Raw genomic sequence first — 16,988 nt, 5'->3', positions numbered from 1 at the left:
TACAGCAGCCTCGGGGCTTCTGAGGACTTGTGAAGAATCCCCCACATGGCACAGGGCAGTGGAGATCAGCTCCCCTCACAGGGCAGGAGCCAGTGAGTAGGGGCTTTCTTTTTTTTTTTTAAGGGCCAGAGCTGGGGCAGTTAGTGCAGCCATGGCGGGGCTGGGACAGTGGGGAGGGGGTTGGGAGGCTCGTGGCAGAGCACCCCACACAGCATAGGGCAGTGGAAGGTAGCAGGGATCACACCTCCCCCCCTCCTGCTTAGCAGCACCTGGTAAGTGCGAGCTTTTTTTATCAAAGAGCCAGAAGCTGGGTCTGGGTGTGGCAGCCATTGAGAGTGGGAGTGGGGTGGGGCCTGTGTGATTTGGAGATTCAACTGATTTGGCAGCAGCCAAATCTCCGAATCAGATTTGGCCGAATCAATTCAGGACAGTGATTCAAATCACTAAATTGAATCACTGTCCCCCGAATTGGCCGAATCCGAATCCTAAGTGAATACTAGCCGATTCACACAGGCCTACTAGTTATAGGTGTGTGTACAGTCGACTGCATGTCACAGGTTCAAACTCCGTCTAAAGAAGGCTTGGCATGGAGAGCAATTATAATATTTGTACCTCCTATGTGCAGTGAAACACAAGCACTGATCTAAGCAAATCTGCTTTTCTCTGTTTACTGCAAAATTTGTGGAAGTATACAAGGCGCAAATGTTTTTAAAAAACTTCATGAAGTGTATGAAAACACCAGATTCAATGGGACTGCTTTGCATTTATATATTGGAAAAACTGTAGATAAGCAGGAACCCTGATACAGAGTCCTGACTCAGGCTGGTGAGCACTTATACACATAATTTCACTGGCATTAGTGAGACTGTGCACCCTTGCTCACATGTGTAGGAGTTCCAAAGTCAGACCCACAGAGAATAATATTATTCTCTAATAATAGAAAATAATATTATTAGAGAATAATAATATTATTAGAGAATAATAATAATATTATTATTAATAATAGAATAATATTATGATATTATTCTGAATAATGGTAATATCATTATTATTAATAATAGGATATTATTCTGAATAATAGAATAATATTCTCTAATAATAGAATATTATTCTGTTTAGCTCAAGAGAAGAGCTAAACATATATAGTTCAGTTGTTTTTTAAATATTTTTCTTGTGCTTGATTGGTTAGAATTACTATCAAAGGACTTGCCATTCTAGATATGGTCAGTATCAGCCTTTGATAGTGGTTGATACTTCAAGAGTAGAAAACCCTCCATAATGTACCTATGTCATTGTGCAGTAATAAACATATAGAAGAGCCAGTCTCTCTCAGCTCCCAGTTTAGGCTGTGAAGTCTGAGATTGTATTAACCTTCTTATTCATGGTTAAGATGATTAAAATGCCACAAGCAGTCATAACATTATATTTAACTTTTTAACCCTATGCTAGATCCTGAAATGTAATACCCATACAGATATAGGGTAGGTTCTATATTCCACATTTAGAATTATTCCCAATAAAGTGACATTCAAGAAAGATGCTTTCCCCCGTGAGAAACAAATATACCTAGGTTTAAAAAAAAATAAAATAAAAAATAGAGATATTTTTTAAACTCTGTTATTTTTTTCCAAAGAAGAAGGGGAAAAAAACCCTCCCTCGTGTATGAAAGGAAGAGATTGTATGTGAGCGTATGTGTGTGTGTGGGTAATTCATTAAAAACACATTCTTTATCCTTCCTGCTCTTGGAAATGTGAAAGGTTATTCTTTTTAGACTTGCCACCTGTGAGACATAGGATGACTAGCTCCTTCTTCCTCCCCAGGACCAACAATGCTCATTCTTACTATAATGAAGAAGTTGATTGATGGATGTCACCCACCATGTTGCTGACATCCTTATCTCACGTTGCTTTTCATTAACAGGCATGACCTCCTATAGCTCGTTGGTCTGTGAGTGATCTGTCCGTTCATTCTGTTCCACAACCTGCCCCCCCCCCACTCACCTTCTGCACACATGCCCATTGGCAGCAACCAATATGTCTATCTGTCAGTAGCTCTGTAATAAGACCAATTTATTAGGTTACATAATCCTGCCTCTTTGGGAAAAGGGAAAAAATGTTACACAGTACATCCGGGGAGGGGGACTTGTTTTAGCCTCTAATTCCCGTGACTGTGGGAGGTCATGTTTTAACCAGAAAAAGTGGTTTGAGATAAAGCCTATTTAAAAGAACTTCACTTTTAGTGAAACCCCCTAATAAGAAAGACATTCTTAGTGTTATGCCCATTATGCCAAATGCAGAAATAGGCCCAAGTTAGGATGCCCCAGACTCAAACTCCCTTGGACCCAAGGAGAGATCAAATATAAATGCAAATGTTGCAGCTTGGGGCCATTTCCAGCTTTCTGCATTGTATTGGAAGTGATTTAAAGAGCAACTGATGTTTCCTGGAAAGCTCAACATGTTTTTCAGCTTACAATGGATTCTGTTGCCATATCTATATTTCATATTTTATCACTGGGGCTTTTTGCAAGAAAGGAATATGTTCTCTCTCTAATGTGTGGGTGTGGGAGACCTAGGAGGCATTTAAATTTGTTGCTGCTTCTTATTTTCCATATGGAATCATAACCTTCTGGCTGTGTACTGTGATTCTGATTCTGTAGGGGTATGTATGATGTCACAAACAGTAGATTATGACATCAAGAAATCAGAGTAGGTGATCTGCAAAGGTAAAGGTAGGGGTTTTAGCAATAGATTGCACTATACTCTAGTATTTATATTGCATTACTACCACTCTAGCCCATCTATCAAAATGAGGGTATTTTTCTGTTAATCTAATTTATAGTCTATAAAATCTAGATAACTATTTTTAGAATTACTTCTAAATCAGTAGCACATAGGGAGATCAGATCCTCAATGTGCGATACAATGTCTATCTGCCTTCAAAAACATTGCCTATACTAGACAGGCAAAAGTTGAAACAGGGAGCACAAAAAGTAAAGATTATTTCCTGGAAGAAGTTCTGTACTTTTCTGTTCAAAGTATTATTGATTTGAATTACAGAAGCATCCAAATGTCTCAGCCAGGATTGGCAGTCTATTGTGCTGCCAGAAATCATATATCATGTAGGACATAGTAGTAATAAATAGGAAAAGGTTTTTTTTTCTGATTTTGGCAGTTATCAAGTCTTAGCAAGGCTCAGAATTCTAAGCACAATGAGTTGTAAAAGAGGAAAATGGAAGTTAATATCCCTTTTTAATTAACCAATAGAGTTGAACCCAGTTCATTTGTATCCAGGAGTTTGCAACCTGCTTTCTTCCCAGTGGATTGCCAAATGATGGACAAACTACGCAGCTGTTTATTTCAAAGGGTGCTGGCATCTCCAGGTAGCTGTAGGGAACATCTGATATACCCAAGCTGAGTGGAGAAGCAGTGCCCTTTTAAGTAAAAGCTACAGCAGTCAGGTGGATAATCCTAGCAGTCCTGCACAGCTGTTCACTGCAGCTCTCCACATCTCTGGTTTGTTCACAAATCCTCACCTTCACAGGAGCTAAGGAACTTAACAATGCCAATTATCCATGTTATACTGTAATAAGAATTTTTCATCCTATCCAAACTACCCAAAAATGCTTTATGAACAGTGGGATCAATAGTCAAACTTTGTCTATTGACAAACTAGCTATCCAAATCTCCCATTTGGAGGATTAAATGGACAACTAATAGACACTCACATACACACACAATGTCAAAACAAAGTATATAATTCAGTAGTAAGATTAGCTTATTCTGCTCTTCACTAAATCTGTGAGGACCAAGCAAACACAGTCAATCTCATTATCATCAGTAATAAAATGTTGAACTCAGTCAGATGCCTTTTCTTTTGGTTGAACACTGAAATACAAAGGAACATCATCTGGGTACAACCACAGAGAAATGCAAAAGTTAAGTGGCATCAACACATGTAAGAAATCAAAGCTCATAACCAGGTTCCATAGCAGCATTGCCTACACCAGGGGTGGGAAAAATATGGCCCGCAGGCCAGATCTGGCCCACAAAGTCATTTTATTTGGCCTGTGAAGCCTCTGGCCCACAAAGTCATTTTATTTGGCCTGTAAAGAAGTAAAAAATTTTTGAAAATTAAAATGTATCTGTCCTTGGTTCCTGTCAACAATGACAGGAGCCAGGGGCAGTAGGACCCAGGGGAATCCTCAGTGGGCTCCTGCAACAGCAGGGCCCCCCCAGCCCTGCCCCCCCCCAGCCGGAAGCCCCAACAGGGGCTTCTGGCCTGGGACCACGTGGCTGCCCCAGTGCTAGCAGCTCAGGTAAGGGGTGGGGGAAGGGCAGGGAACGAGCTGGTGTGAAGTGTGGGGAAAAGTGGCCTCTTCTCCGCCCTGTGGCTGGTGCTGCCTGCTGCAGCCACTTGCAGCCTGCGCGGGGCCACTTCTCTCCTGCACTCAGTACCAGCTCATAACCTGGACCCGCTGCCCACCTGGGCCCTGTGCCAGCTCTGGTCTTGCCCATTGGGGCTGCGTATGGTGTCAGCCCCCCTGCTTGCTATGCCAGGCACAGTTTGCTGCTCCTGCCTGCTTGGAGCTCATGCACTGGGCAGCGTGGAGGCAGCGGTGGCAGCCTCATCACAGCCTACTGCAGCACGAGCCCATGTGGCCCTCGACTGCTTGCCAAAACTGGGTAAGTGCCCCTCCACCTGAAATAATTGCCTGCCCCTGGCTTACACGTTGCCCTTGAGTCAAGATGCCTTCTACACAAGTACCTAGGTCATCAAGCCTACAGAGACAAAATGTAACTACAGCATGCATAAACCCAAAAGGACAATGATTCTGCAATAGGATCATCCCATTGTATATCAGACTCAACATGCAAGCCATATATAACATCTCTGGACAAGAAGCAGATAACATAGCTATTGAGGAACAAGAGAAAGAGGATTAACACAACACAAAGGATGTAAATCCTTCAGACTGATTCACTATAAGCAGGGATCTTGGTTTTCTCTGATAAAAAAACACAAATTCTCTTATTTAAAAAAATGCAAATTCTCTGATAAAAACCCCATAATCCGTGATCAAAATGAAACAGCACAATATATATATATAGGTATCATTTAAATAAAAAGTTTTCTTGATATATTTACAAGCTTAAAGCAATTTGGAAGCCTACCAGTGCTTCACTATAATAAAATAAAGTTTAAATGCCTAAAAATTTTGGTATTTGAATTTGTTTTTTTCTCTTGGAAAATCAAAGCTCCCCCCCACCCCCTTTGCTCACCAGGACATAGGTCTTCACCCCCCAGCCTCCTGGCCCTGCTGGTGCTGCTTGCACCACACCCACAGCCCCCTGCCCCTCCAGCCCTGCTGGAAGGGGTTCCCAAGCAGGCCAGGGACCCAGATCCTCAGCCCCCTTCCCCCTGTAGCAGCACCTGAGTCCCAGCTGCCAGCTCCCCACCACTGTACACTCCTGGGAGGGACCTGGCCCCCCCAGATCTGTGTGTGGGGTGGGGGTCAGCTGCCCATTACAGCCTCAGGATCCCCAGCCTGCTGCCCTCCCCCTGGGCCTCTGCAGCTCAGCAGGTGAGATCCAGCACAATGGGGCAGAGTAGGGCCAGGCAGGGAAGCTCCTTGCTACTGCAAGCTCTGCACTGCCTTGGCAAGGTGTCCCATGTCCACCCTGGAGCAGCAAGGGGCACAACCCTGTGCCACTGCCCCTACTACCTTGCCAAGGCAGCACGGAGCCAGCAGCAACAAAGAGGGTCCCCACCTGGCCCCACTCTGCCCTACTGAGCTAGGTCCCACCTGCTGGGCTGTGGAGGCCTGGGGGAGGGCAGCAGGGTGCGGAGCCCGAGCTTGCAGCGGGGAATCCTGTCCCTGCCTCCACCCTGTGCACAGATCTGGGGGGCACAGGTTCCGCCCAGGTGTGTGTGTAGCAGTGTGGAGCCAGCCCCACCCCCCTCACCTCCCAGACATGCTGCGTGCAGCCCCATGGCTCTACAGCCACACATTCTGGCACTGGGCCCCAAGCACCAGGCATCACCTGGCTGGGTAGCAGCCCCAGCCCTGCCCAGCTTCCTCCCTTTCTCTCTGTCAGGGCTTCAATCTCTCCCCACAAGACTTACCTGCAGGAGCTGCTCTCCAGGCTGCCTGGAAGCCATGTACATGAATGTCTGCACATGACACCCCCTGCATGACCACCCTCCTCCCACTCCATATCAATGTATTGTTGAATAGATTGATATGGACATTTATTTATTTATTTATTTAGAATTGTCTGTTTTTTAAAATAAATAAATAAATATCCATATCAATGTATTCAACAATGCAGCTAAACAATATGACATGCCAGGTGAGACATAACAGTCTACCAGCAGTAGGCTGTCTATTAGTGCTGAAATTTCCTTGTCTACTCTAAAGCAAAAGAGACAGAACTAATTAAATAATAAACAATCTAATTACTTTTAAAATCAGAGACATTTGTCAAATGACAGAGGTTCCCCCCAGCATTACCCCATGAGGACAGGAAGGAGACAAGGGAGGTTCCTGGTTTTGGTCATTAAAAAACTGAGATGCAGCATCCTTTCAGGTCTCAAAATAGTGGAAAGAAATGCAAAAAAATAGTTAGACATGCTGATTGTATTGTTATAACTTAAATTGTACTCAGATGCGAACTCTGACGTGCCAAAAACAGTAAGGGCTGAACATGAAAGATCAGAAAAATGACATCTGGTATTGAATGCCCTGCCAGACATGACTAATAGCATTGGTATTGTGTAGGCTTTGCCCCTACTAATTTAATATTCAAATGTAAAGATTAGGCCCCCACAGTGTTTCAATATCATGAGACAAGCTTACTATATATCTCCCTGGAATTTTCTACTATCCTTCCACTTAAGGATTTCCGTGGAATGAGTTGACTTCACATAGGTCTATTTATTTTCTTTTTCTTTTCTTTTTTTTTTTTGAAACACTCCTTTTATTACTTGTATCCAGTAGAATTACAAGCAAGTCATAAGAATCCATACTTTATATGTGAAAATAAAGAGACTGTCCAGATTTTGTCCATTAGTTATTTGGTTTATGCAAAGGCAGTTCTTTATTGCACCATGTATATACATTTGTGTGACAATTTATGTTAACGGAAATTAAGGTTTCTACCACCACTGCTTTTAACTTTTGCAGCATGTTTAAGGGAAAATGTTTATAGTCTTTTTTATTATTATTATTATGGATATGGTAAGGAAGATAACAACATCGGTTTTCCATAACTTGTTTCCTTCATGGATCTGAAAATGTTTTTACAAAGGGAGTTAAATCTGTTTACTCCAATTTCCTGACAAGGAAACTGAGGCACAAAATAAGGAAGGACTTCATTAAGTTCAGAAAGCAGACAAGTGGCAGAGCTAGAAAAAGATCGTGTCTTCCATGCCTGGTCCCCTCTCCACAGAACCATGCTACCGTACCAACATCTGTTTAGAGTGTAAGGTCTTTGGAACAGGGACTACTGCTATTTTTATGTGCTGGGAGAGCACATGAAACAATGGGGCTGAGCACTGTATGTATCACCATTGTACAAACTAAATGGTAATATATACCCTTGGCACATCCATAGACCCTAATATAACCAAAGAGGCTCTGGGTTTGAGGGAACAGCCACAGCCATAAAAAACAACACTTAAAGACAGTAGTAAAAGCCAGTCCCACAAAGGAAGGAAAATGCAATATACTGGGATGAATCAATCAAAAACTAAGGGAAGAACACAATATCTCACTTGAGCAGTTCTTTTAAAAAATCAGCTAATTTTAGGGAGAACAAGATGGAACAGACTATCTCCTGTACCTGCAAAAGTAGTAACGGTTAGAAAACATAATGAACTTCAACCAGGAATTATTTCTTAAAATGACGGAGGCCTAAATTCTGCCATCCTTGTTCATGTGAAGTAATACCTTTCACTAAATTAGCCCAGTAAAATCAATAAGATGGCTTCCAAGAGTTAGGCAAAAATCAATAGGCATACTAATAGTAGAGTCTTGTCTAGAAGGTGTCAGTGTTACTGTCCTCTTTCCTATAGCAAAATAGTGTAACTTTCTGATACCCCACTTTTTCTGAATACTACCTTATACAACAAATAACCCACCCGTGGGGTTAGGAACAACTATATAAAAATGTGAGCATCTGGCTCTCATTTAATATCAAATAATTTAAAACTGATTTTTTGCAAGCTTCACTCACTACAGCATAGAAAAATTACAACGGGAACCCAAAATGTTGTTTAGGGATCAAGTAGAATCTCCACTCTTGAGCAGGCAGGTTGAACCTGAAGATTATCAATACTGAAGGGTGGAAGGGAGAAGAACAAACCATTTCTGATTCAGAGCTTCACTTTGGTTTGGCTAAGAACCCAATATCTGAACTTATTTGGGTTTCATCCAAACTGTCTGAGCATCTTTGATCTGTAAAACTGCCTGGAAGTCTTGCAAGAACAGGGTATTCTTGTGAAATTTCCAGTAATTTCTCTTTTTGGTTGGGCTTGAAATATCAGAAGAGTAGACTTTCTTGTGGTATTTCTCTTGTTGTTTCAGCTCCAAGTACACTATCAGTGCTCAACAAATAGTATGTAAATATAAGATTTCAGTGCTTCTATTTTCAATCCAAACAGACTGAGGAAGTGAAGAAGAGCATGCAAATAACTATAATCATTATAAATAAATAATATTTATAAATTATAAATAGTAATAATAAACAATTATTGGGGGACTTCCAAGTTCCAAAAGAATTTTTATTCTGACTATGATTTGCCCTTCCAAGGTCTGTCTTAACCAGTGATGCCACCAAGGGTCAAATAACCTTGAATGCAGAAGGCCATAATTCAGACCTTCTTTCCTCAGAGAACAGTGGGAGAAGGCCTTACATTCATTTCTAAGTATTTCAATATACTTAGAAATTCAATATAATAATAAATAATTTCCACATAGGGAAAAAAACCCCTCAATGATTCTGTCAAAATTTGAATATGGAGCAAAAAAAGAAGTTAAGCTACTTTTCCCACCATCTTGTTTATACAAACTATAGAGTTTCTGATCAACTTCTAGGATCCGCATTTATTCTTGCCTGGATATAAATCAATGGAAGTGATTCAGAATTTTTACAGAAAACAATCATGCAACTCGCCACTAAGTGTCTGATTCTTAGTGAGTATGCTACAAAGAATAGAAGATGAAACATAACAATGGAAAGTTTACAAGATAAAAATGGGAACTGATAGAATCCCTGTCTACTAGAGCCATTTAGAACTAGATCAAATAAATCATTAGAAAATGTGCAGTAAATAAATTATCCTGCACTGACACTGGCTGGGGATATGAACTTGGTATTGCATTAGGCTTAATATGTACATAACAAAGTCATATACATTCATTTTTCATTCACATTCCATTGAAATTAATAGAAAATCTTCTGTTGTTTTCAGAGATTGTTGAATCAGGTCAATAAGATTGCAGTGGATTTATGATTCCTAGAGTACCATTATCATTCTGATCAATCACATTCAGTTTAATTTTTTAACAGAAGTCCCACCAATGGCAATGGAAATGGATGGGATTTCCTTTGACCAAAAGAGCACAAAACTCTGAGTTCTAACGATCTAAAATCACTTTCATCTTCTGAGAAGCAAGAAAATTAATTTTGTTTTGACAACTGGTATTTTATAAATAAGTTGTGTTTTCCACCAGCAACATTTTCCATGCCCTCATAATGACCACTTTTCCTGTAAAAATGCCTGTCAGTTATTTTTAAGCATTTAAATAAGAATAAATAATTAAATAAATAATAAGTCTACATGTAAGCATAGGAAATCCCACAAGGGGATCAAGCTCTTTTTTGGAAAAACTCCAATTAACAACAGAAATAACAACCACAATACACATCAATAAGGACCTGGTTCTAATTTAAAGATGTATTTATGTCTAAGATCTGGAGTTTTCTGACAGAAAAGAGTAATATCTGTGAGATACTAAACACCTCCTATATGACACCCCCCTCCCTGATCTGCCCTTGCTTGTAGGATATACTCCTATTTAATCCAGGAGTACTATTACACTTTTAAGTAGTAGATTTTATTAATGATGTTTCCCTGTCCAATAGCTGCTTGCAAGCAGAGCGATAGAAAAGAAACCACAGTGCTTGATGATAATGTGAGAGAGAGCAAATCTGTTTTTTTTCCAAAGTTCTCTCATGAGTGCAATTATGCATCCTCATTGTTTTCGTAGTGATATTTAGGGTAGTATCTGTTCAGTAAATATTTCTGTTTCTCCATTCAGAAGGATTATTTTAATGTTTTAGAAGAAGGAATCTAAGATGAACATTGAATTTTTAAAAGCAGATCTCAAATGAAAAAAAGAAACATGAAAAATGAATTTTCACCTTGTATTACATTTGATCTTTTCACTGAAATCAGTTTGTTTTTCTGTCTGCTGAAAATATTTCTACAGCTAATGTAAATGAAAAACATGTGGTTTCAAATCAAGTAAGCCATGAAAGTGGAGCTGCGCTGCTAAATTTTATAATGCATTCCATAGAATTAAGTGCATCAGCCTAAAATGAAGATATGTAATGTATATATAATATATATATATATATTACATATACATATATATTGCATGTCTTCATACCTACATACATTGAAGATATGTTATATATATAAAGAATATGATATATATAAAATTACATACCTTCATATGTAGGTATGTAGCCATGCCTAAATTTTACATCTATAAAAAGGGGGGGGAAGGGAAGAAGAGAAGGATCAGAGATGTCCTGGATTCTAATTCCTGGTCCTAGATCTATCTAGATATTTTATGATGCTTTGATATAAAATGTATAACCAGCCCTGTCAGGGGAAGTTCCCTCATCACTGGGCTATGGAGTTATACTCACTCTTGCTTTTCCTCTCTCCCTTGCATTCTTCTTTGCAAAATAGGCTATCTTTAGAAGAGGGTGGAATGAATCCTTAACCCAGCCTTGCCCATAGCCCAATGGTTAAGACAGTCTCTTGGGTGGTGGGAGTTTTCATCTTTTCAAGGTAAGGAAATGGTTAGACCAAACACTCTTTGTTAGTGAGTGCTCTAACTCCTAAACTCTCCTGTAAAAGGCTTCCTCCTCCTGTATTTTTGGATGGAATTATCTGAGAGTGCTAATATCAATGCTGTGAATCAGTAGTAGATACGGTCTGAGGACATCAACTGGATTGAGCCCCCAAAGAAATTTAGGAATGGCTACACTTAGTTTGTGAATCCCAAAAATTCTTTGGCATGAGAAAGATACCTAAATTCTTGACTTAGCCATGATGATGCCAGTTCTGGCACAAATGATAGTAGAATTTTAGTCATCTCTGGACTTGGACATGTCCTGTCATGTCATGTAGGCCACACATGCATGGCAGGACACGTGATCTTTGGGATCCAGGATCAGATCCCATCATTTCTCCCAGGACAGGGAGCCATGGATCAGAGACCCAACCCCTGGATCTTTAAAGGCTCATTTGGCAGCCTAGCGTTGAAGAACCAATTCCCTTATGTTGGGCTGCACAGTGCTCCTTTCAAACGACTTTAAATATCCTAGTATATGGGTGGCACTATGAGCCTTTCAAGGGATAGAGGGCAGCTGTGTCCCTTTGGGGAACTGCCCCGGGTCCAGGATACAGTTCACTGTGATGGGGCCAGACCCCTGGTCTGCAAAACTAATGTTCTGTGTTCCTTGAAAGACACACTGTGAAGCCCAGTTGCATGCCTGCCCCTTGAACATGTGCAGATGTGGGGGGAGGGGGAGGGCATGGTCCCAGATTCAGGAACAACTCTCCATTTTAGGCTTCTAATAGCATGTTTAAAGGGTACACAAACACATGAGCAGTGGGAGCCCTAGATCTGGGAGTAGCTTCTGCCCCAGTATGTTCATGCCACACATTCAAATTAAAGTGTGATACAGAATGTGGAATATAGCACGCGGAACATTACATTAAATGTGGAGTATTTTTGTGGTTGGTTGGTTTGCCATTTTATTGCACCATAAATTGCTTGCATTTGTGGCATGTTGAAATGTATGGTGTGATTAACGTGTGAATCATGCCATTAATTTAATGTCTGCCAGGGTATGGATTGCTGTTCTAGACTCATACATCTAAATTTCACTTAATCTGCATTTCAATGACCTAAGTCCCTTTTGGATCTGGCTCTTTAGTCTACACCAGATTTTTAGTGCATCTCTTATCTAAGAAACACAACTTTTATCCCAGGGTAGACAAAGTCTTGCTTAGAAAAATCATACTACAGTACCAGTCACACAGATTTCATCATTAACTGGAAATATCACCCACAAACTGGTTTGTATTCACAATGAACACTTAAACTTTTGTCTTTTCCAATAAGAAATATGGCACTTTTCTTGTTCTGAGTTGTGCAAGAGCCAGATTGGCTGGTAACTATTGTGGGCTTGTCCTTTGCATCACCAGTTGATTATATAACAAGAAGCACATGAAACAATTTTACTTTATTGGTTCTACAGTTTCCAACATGGCTTTGGTGCAACTAATAAAATAAAAAATATTTCACTTGTGTTCTTTATTATAAAATAAAATTTTAAAAACAGTTGTGATGTAAAAAGACAAGCACATACTATTCAGTAGCCAATCTGGCACACACGACCTTGTCTTCCTGCTTCTGATTTAATACAAAGTACAAGAGACATATTAGTGTCATAATAACGTGATTGCCTTATAGGCTGAGGCCTACCTCTGATTTGTATAGTTACTACTCCTTAAATATTTGTAGTGTGTTTATTTAGGCAGGCAGAGTTAACTTGTGGGGCCTTATGCTGGTAGTGATGCCAAATCAAGTTACTAATGAAAATGTGTTACTGAAAAAAAGAGTGCAATTAAGGAAGGGAAAAATCAGAAACACATGTCCTATTATAGTGCCTATGGTATACAAACTATGCCCAATGTAGAGATGTGCTACTATAGAGAATTTGCTACCTGGCAGATCAGTAGTACTGCCATCAGTGGAATGGAAACCTAAACACATGAGGACTGTAGTACATGATAATCTCTTATTCTTTTCCATTTATTTCATCACTACTTCATTAGCAACCCTATATCTGGATGGTGTGCCTCAGGAATTATAGTAGGTATCTTTTAGTAACTCTAAATTGCCATCAATTCTTATGAGATATAATTATTTGTTCATTTTGGGTAGCTTTATACCAAGCTTATTCTTATTTCTAGTTAGTCATTTTGTGATTTAGTTAATCTGCAATAATGAAAGTTAGAGGTTTGCATTCCTAAATAACTTAAAATATCTGTGTTTATTTTACTAATAGGTAAACCAGATCATTTAGTTTTGTGTTATACTGCAGAAGTCTCTAAGGCTAGGGACAGAAGTTACACATAAACCAGTTTAAGTGATCAGAAACTGGTTTAAAACCTGTATCAGAACATAAGTTCAGTGCACATAAACCAGTTTCAAAATGGCTGAAACTGGTTTAAGATAAACCTGGTTGAATGTAGACTTAACTGATTTTGGTCAAACCAGTTTATGCAACTTCAGTCCCAGACCCCTTCCTGCTTTAAGTTAAATCACAGTCCCCCAACATCTCAGCATGCTTTTCAGCCCTGGGCTGGGCTAGGTTGGACTGGGCTAGGTTGTCTGCTCCAGAGAGCAGGGCTGGCCCCGCCCCTCTCCTCCCTAGCTGGAACTCTGGCTGGCTGAGAAGGAGGTGGGGGACTGCAGACACAACAGCATCTGCTTGGCTTACCTCTGCCCTACCCCCACCCCTCACTACTCGCTGCTCAAGCACAGATCCCACCCCCTCCCCTCTTCTGCAGCATGGACCCCAGTAGCATGGACCTCAACTGGCATCTGGTCATGGTCACGCCACCTCCATGCTAGCTAATGCTGAGAGGTACCTGTGTGTGTCTTGCCAATTTCACTAAGACAAAGGCAGACAGGACAGTGTCCACTTAGGGCTTTTTGGAACTAATCAGCAGGTCAGCCCCTCCCTAATCAGAGCTTCCTGCCAGGGCCTGGACACCCCCCTCCTCCCCACCCTCTCCAAATCAGCACTGTAGAAGGGAAGAGATAGCTTGCTCTAGCAGCCCCCAGTTTCTGGCCTGAGCCACTGCAGGCATGTGCCTCCATTTCCTGAATCAAAAGTGAACATCTAACCACTTGCAAATTGGTTCAAACTCTGTTTAGACTAACCTGCAAAGATTGAATCGATTCAGGCTTGGGCTTTTTGAATGTCTGTTCCTAGACTAAAAAATTGTCTAAAAAATGGTAAACACATGAGATGGGATATCAGAATTGCTCAAATGTTTTCAGTCATGACCCCAAATTTGCTATTGGCAGGGAAAGTTTATACCTGATAACAGGGAGGTTTCCTCAAAAGGAAGTCCAGGTTCCTAACAGCTATGGTAAAGTCCAGCATGGTTTCAAATCTATTAAAAATGACATCTAGTTGTTCAATTTCAGCTTCTGTGAACTCCCAACAAACTGTTTCATGGGTTAGGAAATAAGTTATATATTGACTAGTGTACACATCCAATAGTTAGTAAGTGACCCAGTCATGTGCATCTATTATCCCTGATGCTTCAGCTAAAGTAAAGTCTTGATCAAGGGACATAAGTGTGCATTTTAGGACAAAAGTAGTTGTGTTTATCACTGCTTATGAAAATGAACTCCTGGAGGGTCCATGAAGCTCTCGGAAGCTGTCACAAAACCATTAGTGTCTTAGTCGAATATAATTGATAGATAGATAGAGAGATCTATACCAGAGGGTAATTTTGGAGTAAATTATATATATATATATATATATATATAATTTACTCCAAAAATTACGCTCTGGTGAAAGAATGAACCAGCACTTAACATGAGTTAGGTCAAAATTATCTTTACAAGTAGTTTCAAAGGCAGTATCAGAAGTTCTCAAACTGTTTGGGGATCATTCAAGAGCCGGTTGTTATGTTTTCTATCCAGCTAACATTTTTCAAAAAATAAAGAACCAAAGCAGACTGTGTGTTCTGTTTTTCAAAAACAGCAAATCATGTATCACACTAACTACAGCTAAAATACATAAATACTTTCTTAGAATTACTTTTCTGTGCAAGAAACCACCGATGTTGCCACAGGGATGTTATATGATTACGAATAAGAGAAGAGCTAACCCACACAATTCTGAATGGAAGGGGACCTGGTTCACAATACAAAGAGACCTTCTATACTAATAAAAAAATTAGCACCTCTGCTATAGGAATTTTCTGAGAATTTTTCATACTTTTTCAAACAAAAACTTAGTGGTTATTATGGATATTTTTGGAATAATAACGATTTGATTTTTTTTACATTTTTCCATTACCAAATGTTTACCAATTTTTCATGCACCACACTGAGAAACAAAAAAATATGTATAATAGGACTCCATCACCCCAGCCATAGTCAGAAATACCAAACATCAAAAAGCAAATGCAATACAGCAGTAAGAGCACCAGTCTAAACAAGTTAACAGAATCCTGTTGCAATCCTTGCCAAATTGATCATTGGTGAGGATGTGGCATATAAAACTAATTGTTCAAAAATACAGTTTGCTGGGATTTTGTGTTGGATAATATGTACATTGTAAACACAAAAAAAAGCCAGTTTTTTTGTGATAGGCTGTAGGGCACTCAGTCCACAGAGATTTCTAGGTGAAGCTGGTAATTTTCTCAAGCTTTCCTAATACAGTGTTATCATATTTAAGGTGCAGTACATTTGAAATTCTCCAGCAATGGATTCACTCCTTGTCTACCCAAAACCTACTGCAGGCCAAACTGAATGTTGTCATTGATCAGGGAAGATAAGGGAAACCTATGTAGTTTGCAGAACATAACTATCCCTCATGCATTACAGGAACATCATTCATTGTATTAGAGCAGTGGTTTTCAGCCTGTGGTTTGCAGACCCCTGGGGATCCACAAACTATGTCTAAGGGTTCCACAAAAGATGACTATGATCAATCAAAAGTATGCTAATACTCACACTCACAGTTCAAAGGGGTCCACACCTCCATTCAATTTTTTTTATGGGTTTGCAAATTAAAAAAGGTTGAAAACCACTGTACTACAGCAGTATGAAGGAAAATATGGCAGCCTGTAGATTCCACTTCCACTACATAATATGAGAAACTTCCAGTAACAATAGTGAACATTACTACTGCTTTCCAGAAGGTGAACAGATTTCCTGAACTGTGAATAAACTAAAAATTACTGCCCAGTTATCTAAAGTGATTGATAATTTCAGGTACTTCCAACCCCAGGCACTTGACAATGAGACCCTTTTAATTATTTGGGTTTGTACAGTCAAAATGGAATGATTAGCATTTCTGGGGTAGAAGGGAAAAGATGCAGCAAGGGTGGACCTGAGGGACTGGGAAGTAGGGGAGAGACAGCAAGTTGGAATCAATGGTGGGGTGGGAGCAGTAGGGCTGGTAGGCAGGTGGGTTGGGGACAACAAACAGCACAGAAGGAGTGCAGTGGGGGTGAGGTGTCAGTGTGGGGACCCCTTGCTGGGGGCAGCACAGTGTAAAACCACTGCTATAGCAAGCAGGGATGCCAACACAAGCACATTATTTTTGTAACCCGGGTGTTACTCCAAGAGGTAACCCCCTCTCCAATTGAAGGGATCAAAGCAGGTGCACAAGCACTGTGGGAGGTGTAGGGACTCTCCTCCCCCTATAGAGCAGAGCCAGACCACCACTGGGGGCTTAACTATATACCTTTTAATGAGAGAACAGTACTGGGAACATAACCAGTATAAACCAGGGGGTATAGGGGACACTACAATGCCCCGAGGGGGCAGAATTCAACAAAGGTTAGACACTTACAATCATAGACATATTCATCCAGTTGACAAAAGACAGGGTTAACAAAATATAAAACTCAAACAGCAGAACAAACAATAC

This window comes from Alligator sinensis, unplaced genomic scaffold (genome assembly GCF_000455745.1).
Source record: "Alligator sinensis unplaced genomic scaffold, ASM45574v1 scaffold257_1, whole genome shotgun sequence".
Lineage (NCBI taxonomy): Eukaryota > Metazoa > Chordata > Crocodylia > Alligatoridae > Alligator > Alligator sinensis.
Note: the sequence above shows the minus strand (reverse complement) of the source record.